Source organism: Lampetra planeri, chromosome 34 (assembly GCF_965212315.1).
Source record: "Lampetra planeri chromosome 34, kcLamPlan1.2.h2, whole genome shotgun sequence".
Lineage (NCBI taxonomy): Eukaryota > Metazoa > Chordata > Hyperoartia > Petromyzontiformes > Petromyzontidae > Lampetra > Lampetra planeri.
Window position 1 is genome coordinate 5,253,079 of NC_136140.1, and position 16,474 is coordinate 5,269,552.

The following is a 16,474-nucleotide window of genomic DNA, read 5'->3' on the forward strand; positions in this document are numbered from 1 at the left end:
AGAGCTACTGCCGAGGTCACTTCAACGGACGAGAGGAGATCATTGCTTGATGAACATGATGGCGCAGCTTGATAGATTCCCTCCGATGTAAAATTCCAAGCAAAGTCAGAGCAATAATCACGGACGCATGAATGCCGCGCTGGTTTCGAACAACGGGAGGTCAAATTTCGATTTAAAGCTTTCGTGACTGCAGGGATTCATCTTCTTGGTTCTTTCGGTAAAGTCACGTAGAAGGGAAGTAATAAAATAATAAAAATAAAACATAATAAAATAAAATAATTCTCACGACGTTTCGGCTACAACGCAAGCAGCCGTCTTCAGGTGAAGAACGCAAGCAGCCGTCTTCACCTGAAGACGGCTGCTTGCGTTGTAGCCGAAACGTCGTGAGAATTATTTTATTTTATTATGTTTTATTTTTATTATTTTATTACTTCCCTTCTACATGACTTTACCGAAAGAACCAAGAAGAACGGGAGGTCAGAGAACGCTGGCATGCCCAGAGGTCTTTGGTGAGCATGTGTGATTCTAACAACAGCTCACGCTCCCACAATGTGACATTGTTAAGCTTATCGGTATCGCACTTGGCGATTAGGAGTGGTCTTTTGTTGTTATTGGTTTTATTTTTATGGTTTTCTTTCAAACCTGAAAATAGCGAGGATTGTGGCAGCTTTTAGGGAGAGCATGGCAGGGAAGGCACAACGGGTACGAGCAATCTCTGCGATGATGACCTTCTGATTTTATTTCTACCAGATCAATACAAATTTGAGAATCTCAGAAGCTAAGCCGATTTTGAGCCCAGTTAGTATTTTGTTATTTGGTGATACCGCATTGGCAGTTGGTAAACAGGCGCAAAGCACAAACAAATCCAACACTGTCGTCAATAACACTATGGCTTTAGAAAGGAACATAATATATGATAGGTAACATTCCAGGCAATTGGCCTTCTACATAATCAAGCTCTTTCTGGTTAGTATCCAAATGGTTGACCACCAGGTCATGCCAGGTGCTGTAGCTGCGGGCCTGCACGGTGGCCAGGAGGTGTGATTTTCTCCCAGTACTCCAAACTTCCTCCCATACAGAGCCAAACACTCACTAATTGTATTGGCCAAACATCCCCAGTGCAAGAACTTGCTGAAAATGAGTCTTGCATGTATTTTTCGATTTAAAGCTTTCGTGACTGCAGGGATTCATCTTCTTGGTTCTTTCGGTAAAGTCACGTAGAATGGAAATAATAAAATAATAAAAATAAAACATAATAAAATAATTCTCACGACGTTTCGGCCACAACGCAAGCAGCCGTCCTCAGGTGGAGAGCAGGTCTGTCGAGTAGACAGAGTCTGCATGTATGTTAAACTTATTTCGCTAATCGGAGGTGCGCGGGAAGGACACCAAACTAAACATGAAAAGCAGATCTGAAGAAGTGAGTTTTAAATCTAAATGCTTTATAAGTGCATATAAGTCCAGTGGCTTCCTAACATCGGAGGGAAGAGCGCTCCAGATGGCCGCAGAAGCCTGCGTAAATCAATTATTTACACAGGCTTCTCTGGGTAAATAATTGCCATTATTCTTGGGGTGGAGCAGTCCAGCGGTCCTTCACGCATTGCACCATTTGAACCCAGCAAACTTGAGTTTGAATCTCTGCCGTGGCCAACATCATTGGCCAATGATAACGGAACCTTTTCTTCATCCAGAAATGGATTGACGCATGGCTTAAAAATCGCACGCGTGATGTTCGCATGTTATTAATGTTATTATCATTACAACAAATGCCAAAAAAGGTCACAATGTCATTGCCCATCTCTCGTAAACATCGGCAAAGAATCAGATCGCTATGGCACCAATCCCTGGCATTTTGTGTTACACAGCTTCTGGACTAAAAACTAATTTCTAGATTAAAACTTAATAGTTTTATAACTGCTTTTAGTGTTAAGTTTGTTATCCTTCCCCCGCACATCCGATTAGAGCAGTTGGCTACGTACGGTGCGAAATAAGTTCAAACATTCTGCAATTGACGCCAGGGTGCTTTGCTTGAAAGAAGAATTAACCCAAACAAACATACACCATATAACACGCATAATTTATCATCTCTCGTAAAAAAAAGATAAATTGTGGATAAAATCCAGACCATGACCTCATGAGATATTCAGATCTCACTGGGTTGTACAGTGAGCCATATATCCAATATTTAACAGACTTTAAGAGCCACATTTTTTTTGTTACAAGGAACACCGCAAGTACGGAACGGTGACTTTACAGGGAAGCAAGAGGGGAGGATATCATAGCAAGGACACTGACGCAATGGGCGTGAACGCAGCATGTGACTGTATTTATTTATTTATTTCAGAACAGTTAAAAGGGGGGGTGGAATTGGAGAAGTACAAAGACGCGCCCACGCATATGATTAAGAATTGCTTCAAAAGCAAACATCACTTCTTTGGTAATCAGTAAAACCCTAATATGGAATTTCGACTTGCCATTCCGCTAATGACTAATGTTGCTTGCAAAGGTCAACCGGCAAATACGGGTCACATTTGTCAACAACAGGAAGAAAAGTATTTGGACGCGACTCAAGTGTGCCGTAGCATCACTTCAACGTGAGCTCTCCAAAGCAGAGTATGATCGTGAAAATACATGCCATTCTCGGTTGGCAATGGGACAAATGTTTAGCTGGTAAACTGCTGAAAGCAGATTTGCTAAGGAACACATAAATACAGCCAAGTCCTCGGGTATCGTGAGTATAACAATGGGCAGCCTGTAGTCATACGATACGACATCAGTTGTAACCTGGAAGCAGATTGCTTTATTTTCCCGTAAACAACAAAACAAGCTGTACTTTGGCCCCCACGTCGCTTCGTGCCATTTACGTTCATACCACCCAAAACACGTTAGCTACACTTTGTACCGCCGCGTGTTTGGCAGAGCGGCTTAAGCCAAGAGAGATCTTGCGGAAAGCTCCTCATTTTGGCAAATTACGAGTAAATAGAGTGCGCCATGACTACCAATGAGCGATGGAGTGTGTGGAACAGTGGTATTAATTCTAGATTTGAAGCTTTCGTGACTGCAAGGATTCATACCCTTAGGTTTTTTCGGTAAAGTCACGTAGGTAAAAATTATTAATAAAACATCAATAATAAAAATAATAGAATAAATATTTTATTCATATTATTTCTTCTATTATTTTTATTATTTATCTTTTATAATTTATTTTTTACCTACGTGACTTTACCGAATAAGCCTAAGAGTATGAACAGTGGTATATCATTCAATCCGTCAACCCACGGCACCTGCCGGTGAGTCTTTTGACATTTTCACGTGACCTAAAAGTGCACTTCGGCTGGCACAGGCGCCGTGGTGGCGTCACCGCCACTGTGTGGCTGCTGCTGCTGCCGTTAGCGCACTGCGTTACGAACCCCAGGCAATGCGAGTTTGATGTCCGATCGCAGTTTTGATTAAAACCCTGAAACGTGGTTCTGGGCCCCCACTTCGCCAATGGGCTCTGACCAGCATCGTGAATTGTGGTCAAACGACGACCCCCACGACTGACAGAGTGTGGGGGAAGCTTTCATCCAGCAGTCGATTAACAGAGGGTCTGTACATTATTATTAGTGGTAGTTGAATGCCAGTAAACACGGCACAAAAGGGTCAAAATTGGAGCGTTGCCACTTTACACTGCTTAAAGCACAAAAAAGAAGTACTTTTCATTCGAGTTCTGCTCCTTATTTCTTGAGCCCCGCATCAGCTGAACAGCAATTCACCAACATAAAATCGCTCTGCTCATTCACATAGAATGCGTCGTCTGTGTATGAGCGAGTATGCTTGCGTGCCAACTCTTACCGTAAAGTACACTGTTAATGCAGTATAAAGTTAATATAGCATAAAGGTAAGTTGTAAGTTGCGACACTCTAGAAGCAGTGCTCTCCAACTTTGAGAAGCACCGTTTAACTGCTGGAACTAAGGTGAACACGTGACTACAAAAGCCACAGTGTGTGCCTTTCCATCAAGACGCTGCCGTGCGGTCAACATGCTTGGGTTACACACGAAGCAATGTCATATTGTGAAAATGTGACATTGATAACTGTGGGAGAATGTTGAATGTCATTCTATTACTCCTTCTCCTCTGCTGCACCCACGGTCTGGAATTCCCTGCCCCACCCCCAGCCATCCATGCTGTCGACTCCCTGCCCCTGTTTAAGTTCAGTTTCAACACTGTCCTTGTTTCTTCTCTGCTTATAACCCAAGGGCCATTTCTCCCTATAGATGAAATATGCCCCCAGTGTTTTGCCCTTCTTATGTACAACATCTTGAGATAGCGCTTGCATTGTTGGGTATTGCTTAAATCCAAAAATTGCATTTTATTTGAACCACAAGGAAAATAAATATAAATTTGCTCCAGTAATACGCTAAATGAAATTGTGACTTTTGAATTAACGTGTTGCAATGTAACGTATTGTGCTTGATAGAAAATGTCGCATAATCATTTAAATGACCCATGCCAGGCAGCTATTGCTCAGAAATGTGTTCTAGTCACAGAAGGGAGTTACGTGCCAGTTAGCGTAATGGCAGGAAAAGGTAATTTAGCAATTCCCACGGTAAATGGTCTCGTTTAAACATAGCCATCAATTGGCACATCTTAAAATTGCCACTTATATGAAATGCTAATTTGGGGTGGGGGGTTTCGTTCTTCGCAAATGCAGTCTATAATCACAGGCAGATAAATGTGAGGTTCATCATTCTCAACCGAGTGACATGGACACGCGTGGGAAGATGACATAATCTAATTGCCACCGGTTCAAAAGTCACACGGAACGAGCGAGACACTTGCATGCAGTGACATCACCAGCTGGAAGACGGACGCGTTCGCAGCTCGATTTACGCAAAGAGAGCAATTCGCCCACACAACCCCCCTTGCCCTTGTGGTTTATTTTCGGAGTGGCCCAAGCTATAGTGAGTCTAGGGGGGCCCTCTCGGGCCTAAGCATTTTTTTTTTTGGAATTTCGATCAGGCTTCCTGATAGCCACTTTGAAACTGGAATGCATCTGAGCTTGTTATGTAGTAGGCACTTAAGGAGTGCTAGGATTCCTGTTGTACCCGACCTGAACGCGTCGCAGCGTTCTGGCGCACATGACAGAGGATACCTGCAATTAGTGTCGGCGAAATGCATCATGTGTCTGTGTGTGCACGCGTAAGCATGTAAGCGAACAGATGCTCGCATTATTCGGTGAAAGGTGCATTAAAAATGTAAGTCCTCGCGCATTTTCATCGATTGCTTTCGGCTTGCATTCGCCTAAAAATAGTCATGGAAATCGGATGGATGCACTGGCGCAGAAATATTTATAATGGGGTCATGTGTTAGTCCTTAGTGCTGCCTATTAAGTCAGTGAAGGCAGCAGTGGCATAATGGCTGGTGCACTGAATCGCGGCAATTTTCAGTCGCTTATTTGCAACAATAGACAATATTAACCCGATTGGCTTATTGGCAATGTTTGGGTTCTTCTGATTTTTGTGGGAAAGCGTGCTCCAGACCTGAGTTTGATTCTCGACCACACCTAACATCATTGGCGAGTGATATCTGAAACTGAACTCGGGCCCCTCCTGCCCCAAGCCGGACTACCCAGCATGGTGAAGCGTGGCAAAACAACCCCATCACCGATACAACATGCTGAGGCCTTCATCCAGTAGTGGATTTTCAACAGGCAGTAAATAATCATTATTATTTAGTTTTCTGCAGTTGAGGTTTGACAATAGTTTTGAAGATGTACACAATAAAAATGATTAAGGCTTAATTGAACATGCCTTATTGCATTGTCATTCAGACCAATCATCGTCAGCCACGATCGATCCACTGCTGGATGAAGGCCTCTCAAAGTCGTCTCCTTCTCTCACGGTTCCGCGATGTAAGTCAGATGGATATGGCCTTTCAAAAATGGCTTAATTACAACCTGCAGCTATTCAACCAGAACAAGCCTATAATCTTCCCTTGCATAAGCTATTACGGTGCGTGCTTGAGTAATCGTCATTCTATTTCACCAGTCAGACATATATTTTAAAAAATAAACAATAAAATAAACCCCACTCGCCCTTGCGGGTGCGAAAAAGCTATGACAAGCAGGACGCACCTGTACCCAGGAGGACAATAGAAACTGCGGATTAAGCGCCACACCTCCACCAGGTGAGCGAAGCAAAGTTGGCAGGTATTTGTGCAACCACCATCATTAACGGCAAACCATCAGCAACCGTGAGCCACGCACACGCGCGCACACACATCCGGCGTTTGATCGACGCAGACCTCCAAAAGACCAGCAGCCTGAATGGGTCTCATTGTCGCGCGGCAAATTTCCACGATTCAGTGTCGACGTTTGTAGAGACTCATAAGAAGATGATTGTCTCCTGCTGCGTGCAACATGCTCCGTGTGCGTGGTGTGCCCTTTACACCGAATCTGCGTTTCTGCTGCTACTGCTGCTGTGCCATGGTCGTCATCAAGGTGGTGTGTTTGTCTCATTGCTTCCTTTTTGGTGAACGTTCGGCAGTACGGGGCCCGATTGATTTGTTGGTCAGATGTTTATTTTCGTCAGATTGTTGGGGGGGTTTGGGGGGGCAACGTTGCTGTGCTCACAATCGGGCGTGTCGCCCACGTGGTGTTTGAATACATCTAAAATGTGAAGGAGAAATACGGAGCGTGGGTTTTGGCGGGTTGAGCTGCATAGCTGTACCGATGTGTTTACGGGTCGTGCCGCATGCTGGTTCAGCGTTATGTCCGCATGCTGGTTCAGCGTTATGTCCGACGTTTCACTCCCACGCACTGGGAGCTTTTTCAGGAACTGAGAGCTAAAGATGTGGAAAAAATGCAAATCTTGTCGGTATGTATGCATGTTGAACTTATTTCCAGTGAAACGGCCCCAAACGCACCATAAACCCTTCCATAAATCTGTAAAATGTAACTACTTTAGTGACGCTAAAAAAAGTTGTATTTATGCTATCATCTTGCACCCAAATTACGTGCATGCAAATTCAAAACATTTGCACGAGGACTTAATGACAAATACATTGCAATGTTGTACCGTACAGTGTCACAGGAGTCGAGTTCAAGTTTACTAAAGGCTAAAGTTCATCCCGAGCAAACCATAAAACTTACAAAAGCGTCCTGTGTCCATAAATGAAGTGCAGAAAATCAAATCACGTCCCGTCGCTTTTCCTTCCGAGTACCCAACGCACGCCCACGCGCATGGCGAGACAATGCAGAGTGCTCTAAACAGAAGACAGCGTGCTGAGATTGACGCTCACGTTAACGAACGCAGCAGCAGCAGCAGCAAGAGCATCATTATACAACGGCCACCAGCCGCGTATACAACAACTCTTAATGGGGGAGGCGGGCGAACGGCCGCTCAATCTAATTAACGGCCCTGGCTTTCGCCTCCCACCACCACTGCCACCACCGCTCAGGGGTCATCATCGTTGCGAGGTGGGCACGGCTACGAATACGAAGCCACTTAAAATGCATGGCTGTGGGGAGGTGTGGGGGGGGAGGGGGCTTGTCGTACACTCATTCCAGCTCAGCGATGCAGAACTCAGAGAGCACTGCGGAGCGCGCGGGCGGTGACGAACACGCGGATTGCAAGGAGAGCCCAGCTCGAGGCATACAACAACAACAACGTCGCGCGTTCGACTTAAAGAGAGCCCCAGATTTCGATTTAAAGCTTTCGTGACTGCAGGGATTCATCTTCTTGGTTCTTTCGGTAAAGTCACGTAGAATGAAAATAATAAAATAATAAAAATAAAACATAATAAAATAATAATAAAATAATAAAAATAAAACATAATAAAATAATAATGATAATTATTTTATTATGTCACATTTTTTTAATTTTATTATTTCCATTCTACGTGACTTTAACGAAAGAACCAAGGAGAGCCCCAGACTTTTGCGAGCGAAAGGACGCGCCGAGGGCGGTGTGAAACAGGGCGGAAGGAGAAGGAGGAGGAGGAGCGGCGTTAAAAAAAAAGAATGGAACATCTACCAACACAAAGTACAAAAACAACGATCGGCTGCGCTTCGCCGTTGTATTTGCCACGATTAGGACCGTGCCATTTGTTCACGTAATGCGGGACCGGCGTGCCCTGCGCTGCTCTGTCAGTGCCCATTAGTGAAGGGTGCGCTGGCTTGGTTGGCACGCGGCCAGGCACGGCCTTCGAGGCCGTAGCGAGCCAGACAGGGCTTAGTTAGACCCAGCGGCCACCTCGACTGCTCTGGGTTTTCCCTCCTCTACACATGCCCCTGAGAGAGCCACCATCCCCCCCCGCCCCCACAGCATGAATGCATCATTTTCGTGAGGGCGCAGAGCCATTTATACCCAACCGTGCGGATCATGGAAACCTCTATACATCTTGACGCACATTGCACACGCATATAAACGCGCCTCCGGTTAACACGGTTGGCTACGTACGGTGCGAAAGAAGTTCCACATACATACTTTATTCAACACATTTGCAATGAAAACCCCTGTTTGTTATTGTGAGCAATGCGTTCCATCCTGCTGGAAGGAAAGACATGTGGGTTTTTTTCCAAGAGTTCCCTGCTGTTGTGAACACTTGAGTGGGATTCTCAAGTTATTAAACACGGTCTATTTAATGTTATATAAATCAAGAATACTTTCATGAGCTTCCTTTCCAACCAGGTGTCGCTATGGAACGGTGGTTGGCTCAGCGGCACATCGAGCGGTACGCAATTGGAAGTTTTCGAGTTAAAATCTCTAGTCCGGGGTTGATTCGGCCCATTATCCCTCTGTGGTTGATAAAACGAGTACCACTTTGGGAGGAAGTCAACCGTGGTTGTTCTGTGAATAGACTCTTCGCTGCCATATGCCTGTAAACAGGAGAAGCGCACCAAATACCTCCGTGCTCATATGAGCAGGGAAATCACGTTAACTTCTTTGAAATATACATTTCTGAAAAGCTGAAAACACACACATTTAAAATTCCCCTTAAGCCACTCGTAATGAATGGGAATAGCTGTTTTTATCAACATCACCGAAGGGCCATATTCACATTCCATTATAACGTAGATTGTAAAGCATTCACAAGAGACATGACATACCTTTATTCATACATACGCGTGTCTACATATTTCTTAAAACAGTATTTCCCACGAAACAGCCCGCTTAGCACGTCTGCGCGTGTGTTCCACATCCTTCGTCCACCGTTAAATTGAAATAATTCCAGCAGGCACTCAGGCAGGCAAGCAAGGTAACTCTCGATTTTATTCTATCACAGAGTGAAGAGGCCGACAGCCCTCTTACCTTGACTCGCTCTTCGAAGAAACTCCCGAAGCAGGGTTCTCAAAAATTCGGGCAGCACCACCGCGAGTCGCGAGTGACAAAAGGGGCGCGCACGGAACACCGTCTCGCACCTACCCCGGCTCACCGGCGAATCCCTACGCACGAGACGACAGATACCCCTCGCGCGCGCGCGCGTGCGCGTGTGTGTGTATGGGCAGCGCTCCTACTGTACCAGAAGTCAAGTTGCGAGGCTCGGAGAGAAGGGAGAGCAGCTCCACCCCACAGCGTCTGCCACATCCCACACACCACCACCACCACCCCACTCCTCCCTGCCCCGACCTCCCCACCCGAACCCCAGCCAACCAAGCCCGCACAGCACTTCTCCGACGTACACCCTCCCCGCAGCAGCAGCAGCATTAGCAGCAAGTGCCTGCCGCTATGGCAGACTGGGCTGGGCGGGCGGGGGGGGGGGCCCTTTGGGCAAGGAGGCGGTGATGTCGGGTCGACTCTTGAGGATGGAGAGCTCCTGATGGGATGAGCGGCGTGAGCAGATGGCAGCAGAGCGGGGTGGGGGTTGCCTCGTCCACATCAGCCGTGTGTAATCTGGTCATTAGCGGGTATCAGACACGCGGATACCGCGTGTGTAATCGGGGCCCGGAGGCGTTGGTAGACACGCAACATGAGTGCATTTACGGGGTTTGGAATGAAGGGCCCACTTGAATGGAAAATTTGCTAATTTGCCGATTGAAAGTTGTTCACCCTAAATTTTCACGAGTTCTTTTTTTTTCTTGAGTCGGTCGATCTCTCTGTCCTCTTCCTGTTGAGGAGCAGGGCTTTGGCCTAAAGTGTTTTCCTACTGCCAAATAATCATCTGGCATGTACGCCGCTGCTAGTTGTTTGTGCAACATTTATGAAACATGTCCTTGTTTTAACCACATTATTAGTTTGGTGACCTTTCGTTTTTTTTTACAAGGGTGAACTGGATAACCTTAGATAACTCTACAGTCTATTTTTGTAACTTAGTCCCGATTTTTTTTTTTACAAGTTTCATTTAAGTTAGCCCACAAAATAACCTCATTCTTTCAGGATCTACGTCCACTTTACAACATAGAGCATGCTCTGTGTAATATCCTGGTTGTGGGAATGGCATTGTCAAACATATGCAAAATGGCTCTATGGTGAACAGCGGGCACGCGAGACCATCCATCCAGCTGTCTGATGTCCACATGCAAAAATAATTTATTCTCAGTCCACTCGTCGATGAATGCCTCCAAATGCTTTGGCTCACTCCTCCACGTTCCCTTTTGCTTCATATTTCTCCACAAACATTATTTAAACTAATAAAACAAAACGAGCCATTTCAAACATCCTTATTCACGGAGAAACGTATGTTTCTGTTAAATGATGTTTCCTCTTCACTCCGATGCGTCCCTTGAAGCTCGGCGCTCTTTCCTTTCTGTTTTTTTTTTACTAATTAAGGTAAAATACTCACTGCCAAAACTCGCCGTTTTGGCATGCCGTGCTCCTCAGCTTGTTCTTATTTCATTAGCAAAAACACAGCGGCTGTGGGAAGTTTCACCAGGAGACTGGCACTACCACTCCACAAAGCCTCCGATTATGTTGGGAGCCGGCGCAACACGACGGCATGTTTTTTTTCAACCGCCGCAATAAACCAAAAGTGGTCGGAGCAATTAGCTTGAAAAGAGGAATAAAGGATGGCATAGAATGTGGACGCGAACAAAAAACGTGTCTAACTCGTGCCTGTGATGATGACGTTCTTTATCGGGAAGAGATGTATGTGAGTCCTCCCGCAAAACAAGGGGAATCTAATCTTCGCTCACGATGGCTCAGTCATTTAACATCACTCAGCTTCATAATCTCCTCTGGTCAGGAAGAGCCCTTCACTGCTTCAATTTGGCTTTTGTAGGAGTCTGTTAAATATGTATCCTATGGGATCTAGTGGCCTTGAGGAAATTTACATTATTCATTTATCCAACAAAGCTTCACTGAGTTACAGAATGAGGAATATTTTTTTGCAGGAGAGTCTTATATTGCGATATTCGGGCAATTATTATTTTTATTAATATGTTGCGTGTGCACGAGGAAACCAGATTACCTATAGAAAAAACACACGTGAGGTTATCGCGCACAGATGGGTTTACAATCCCAATTGGTGTACTGGAATCTCCTGGCCAACCCAGAATGTTTAAGTATTCACACATTATATGTGGTCCACCAACCCTTGAACTGCAAAGCACTGAATTGCAGGCGTGTGCCACCAATCCCAAATTATATCATGGACTCATCTTGTTGGTTCTTTCGGTAAAGTCACGTAGAAGGGAAATAATAAAATAATAAAAATAAAACATAATAAAATAATTCTCACGACGTTTCGGCCACAACGCAAGCAGCCGTCCTCAGATGAGGACGGTCATTCATTCTTCACCTGAGGACGGCTGCTTGCGTTGTGGCCGAAACGTCGTGAGAATTATTTTATTATGCTTTATTTTTATTATTTCATTATTTCCCTTCTACGTGACTTTACCGAAAGAACCAAGAAGATGAATCCCTACAGTCACGAAAGCTTTAAATCTAAATATATCATGAACATTGAGATTATGTTTCTGTGTTTGGTTTTGTCCTCGCTGCTTAATCCAGTCGTTGACGTGTGAACTTCTCATCAAAACAATCCAATAATACGTGAGGCACGTGTCACTGTGGGCCATTTTGCCCAAAGTACTTTCTAACCATAGCTTTGGCTTAATTTCACCGCGGTGTTTGCACTCCTCTGTGTGTAGGCAAACGTGCGATTTCCCTAGAGCAAGCAAGGACTTCTCCCTGCACTCCAATCATCACACGCGTGTAATACAAACTGGGCATCCACTCGACTGATGCCGTAGTGTGCGATCTACATGCACAAGTATATTGTTCCAGTTGTTCTAGATCGCTGCATCGCGTTTGAACAAATCACTCGCAATGCTCCCGATCTCAACGGATCTCTGCTCGGAAGCTAAGCAGGTTTGAGCCAGGATATCGCACGGATGGGTGACCATCATGTTATTGTGGTGCTCTGTCTCTCGCTCCCCACCTTTACTAACTCGCGCTGACCAGCGTGGTGAAGTATGGTCAAATAATCCCGTGACTCACACGGTGTGGGGATGGCCCTCAATCAGTCAGTGGATTAGCAAAAAGGGCTGTACAGTAACGATATATATATACATGTAAAGTGGTTGTGGCATCCTGCTGTGAACCTAGCGACCTGAGTCTTGTTCTAGAACACGGCTAACATCAGTGGCAAGTGATATCTAAAGCGGCCCTGGGTTTTTCCTTCACCATCATGCGCTGTCCTGTCTTGTGAAGTGTGATCCAACAAGACCAACAACACGGCGTAGTGAGAGGCCTCCATCCAGCAGTTGGTTTGACAATGAGCCTTACGTTTTTGTTATTTTTGTATTACAATATATATACAAAAACATGTAATATTCTTGGTTCTTTCGGTAAAGTCACGTAGAAGGGAAACAATAAAAAGATAAAAATATAAAACAATAAAATTTAATGTTCTATATTTGTTAAGAATTTCATATATTTTCTCAAAATACATTGCAAAAAAATTACCAAAGCACACTTCGATGAATGATGCAAATTGCATCATAATCCTTCTGCAAGGGAATATCACAGGACATGATTTTATTTATTGCACTGAATTACGAATGTTGCTCAAGCCTGCCCTCTGCGCTAAACCCACGGCGAATGCCTGCACACGTTGACTTGGGACACATTCATCTCCGTCGTGTGCGATGGGCGTGCATCACTTGATGAGCATCCGTGAAAACGGCGGTTCTGTCTGTCGCGCGGATGAGTCACGTGGGGTTTTTTAAGGTTTTTTTTCTTCTGGCTGGGTTAAAAACCATCCGTTGGTGGCTTCGGAAAAAAAAAACATCTGCGAGGAAACAAATTAGACAAGACACGCGGTCGTCAAGAGAACAAAGCTCGTGAAGGGAAAGGGGTCAAGGTTAAGCAATACGCTCCATTTCATTTAAGTGCCACTGTGGGATTTAGATATCATCACAACACTGTAAGTCTGTCGTTGTTTTTTCCTTCTTTCTAAAAAGTGAATCAAGGTAGCGCGTGCTTTAGTGGATAGCACGTGACGATGTCAAGCAAAACCAAGTGCTCTGCTAAATTGTGTAAATATATATAAATCGTTGATAGGTAACGCAACACAACGTCGCTTATCTGCCCGCTATATATAAATACCGCCCGGACTTAATTAACCGCCCAGGGCGTGCGCTGCAATTTGCGATAAATGTTCACAAATCAGACCTTTTCCGCACCCAATAACGCGTCCTAAATCTCGCGCACATTCACTGCGGCCAATGTCCGGTGCAGCAGCGCGCGACGGTTGAAGCGGTTCGCCCTCCTTGCTGCCCAGCGACCCACTTGCTACACACGCACGCACGCGTGGCGGTGCCACTGTTCATCTTCTTGGTTCTTTCGGTAAAGTCACGTAGAAGGGAAGTAAAAAAATAATAAAAATAAAACATAATAAAACAACATTATGTTTTATTATGTTTTATTTTTATTCTTTTAAATAATAAAAATAAAACATAATAAAACAACATTATGTTTTATTATGTTTTATTTTTATTATTTTATTACTTCCCTTCTACGTGACTTTACCGAAAGAACCAAGAAGATGAATCCCTGCAGTCACGAAAGCTTTAAATCGAAATTTGGTGCCACTGTTATTTAGTAACACAGACGTTCACGCGTCCGACCACATCGTATGTCCGCCGATATATAGACACGTCAGCCCCCCCCCCCCGCATTCCCCCGGCGAGTCAGATATGCGACTTTGGTACTCGACATTAATATAGTTTAACACGTAGCAGGCTTTCGCGACCAATATCATTCATAGTACAGGTTTTTTGGGGGGTTAGATCGGGTAAATATATAAATGTGTCGTTAAACCCGCCACCACCCGACACAGACAACGAGTAAGGGTTGTCACGTAAACAGAACGTGGCCAATTCGTCACTAGTACAGCACACCGGGTGGTGTTGGAAAGCCAAGCCACAAAATGTATAATCTGAATACAACGTTTATCTGGCTGTCTGCGGCGACGTGTTTAAGTTCATTCCACTTTGAAAATCACATCTAATTCGCTTCGGGGAAGGAAAAAAAACAGAAGGTGAGCTGCTACTGTCGGTGATCAGCAGTGAGTCTGCGGATTCCTCTCTGCCACGGACGTGAGTTTGTAGCTAACCTTGACGTTGGCCCCTTGACGCATGGGAGTGTTACACGCGGGCTTTGTGTGTGCGTGCCCTTCCCTCCGGCGGCATCAAGAGGGGCGGAAAAAAAGTAAACCCGCACACCAACATTTCCATTGCGTTCGCTTCTGTATAGATTCGCCCCCCCCACCACCACCCACCCAGCCGCATATGTATTATGAATGGATTTGTCAACACTAAATGAATCTGCTAAGTGCCCCGAGTAGCATGTGTGCATCCAAGTGCATTACCCTTAAAAATCCGTGCCTAACAAGGTTACCGCAGAAACGCATTCTGCGCGGCCCATTAGAGAAGATGCGCTGCATGGGCTCTAAGCCATCTTATGGCAGATTAGTGCCATCGCTATCCTCCCATCCAAATCTCTGTCGAATGGAATTAAAACGGGCAACATGTTTGTTCCTTTAGAATGAAACGTGATGTCCGTTTGGGTAAACGGACACGGAACTACGGCGCCGTTTGTTTGAAGCGAATTGAAAAGGTCAAATTTTTTTCGCCAACCATTACTTACGAGCAGTGCGATTCTTGTTGTCGTTATAATAATTGAATTAAAGATGGTATCATCTTCGATTAAAGAGTAATGATTTATCAGCCGTTTCAGCTAGGTCAATGAAACTGTACACTTGGTCGTATGAGGATGTTAGCACGGTGAGTCTCGTCCCTCTAAATGTCTAACATACCACATGTTCTTGCTGCTGCTTGGCGACTCACATCTCAGCAAAGATTTAGAGGGTCTCGGGTGTTCGATGTTGATTGTTGTCAATGCTTCTGTTGCACGCTGTTGAAGAATCTCTAGAGTCTTTCAGCTTATAAAATATCTAACATTCATATGTAACACATATTTTGCCCAGATTTCATCCATATAGTTCAAACGTCTGCTTACATACGTATTTTATCATGCAAAACGCTTCACGGACACACACTCTATAATAATGTACGGGGAAAATGTAACACAGACACAGCCAAGACAAATGGATCAAGAGTTTAAAAGGGCATAAAGAGTCACTGAGATGGTGAATGCTTGGAAAATACACCGAGAGACAGAGACATAGGAACACGTGGATCAGTGAACTTAAGCCAATCGGAGACATAATATTGATTGTAAAGAAAATTAAGTGGACTTGTGCAGGACATCTCGCTATGGTGGCGAGATGTTAACTACCTCGCCGGGTATACAGGAAGTGGTGGGTTCGATCCCGACCCTGACGGCTTGAAAATTTGCAGTTTGCATATCTCTCTCCCCGTCGTCACGTGGATTTTTCTCCGGGTCCTCCGGTTTCTCACTGCACAATTAGAAACGTGCGTTTAGACTATATGGGTCTTATACATTTCCACGCGATAAGCCAACTTCGTTGAGCTATCATTTGTGGCCAGCTCGCTTCTGAAAAATGCGCTACATAGCTCAGCGGGACTTGCTTGATAAAATAAAAACTAAAAACTAACTTTCGATTTAAAGCTTTCGTGACTGCAAGGATTCATCTTCTTGGTTCTTTCGGTAAAGTCACGTAGAAGGGAAATAATAATATAATAAAAATAAAACATAATAAAATAATTTCGATTTAAAGCTTCCGTGACTGCAGGGATTCATCTTCTTGGTTCTTTCGGTAAAGTCACGTAGAAGGGAAATAATAAAATAATAAAAATAAAACATAATAACATAATTATCACTACGTTTCGGCCACAACGCAAGCAGCCGTCCTCAGGTGAAGAACAGACAGCGTTCATTCAGACGTGAGAATTATTTTATTATGTTGTATTTTTATTATTTTATTATTTCCCTACTACGTGACTTTACCGAAAGAACCAAGAAGATGAAAACAAACTGTTGAGTTAGTTTTAGATAGCTGCCCATGGACGAGCCTGGCGATGGAATGACAGCTGAATTGGAGACGTTGACCTGCGCAGAGATAGCG

The 16,474-nt window shown here is 44.5% G+C and overlaps 1 protein-coding gene across 2 annotated transcripts in view; it reads right to left on the reverse strand.

The window, feature by feature from the left end:
• LOC144730057 (semaphorin-3A-like) overlaps nucleotides 1-9,597 on the reverse strand; it is an 84,461-nt gene extending 74,864 nt beyond the window's left edge. Inside the window, exon 1 of one of the 2 annotated variants that reach the window (XM_078610578.1) lies at nucleotides 9,506-9,597. The gene's annotated coding sequence lies outside the window, so the exon portion shown is untranslated. The other variant, XM_078610575.1, reaches the window with a different exon arrangement.
• Between the last annotated feature and the right edge of the window lie 6,877 nt (nucleotides 9,598-16,474).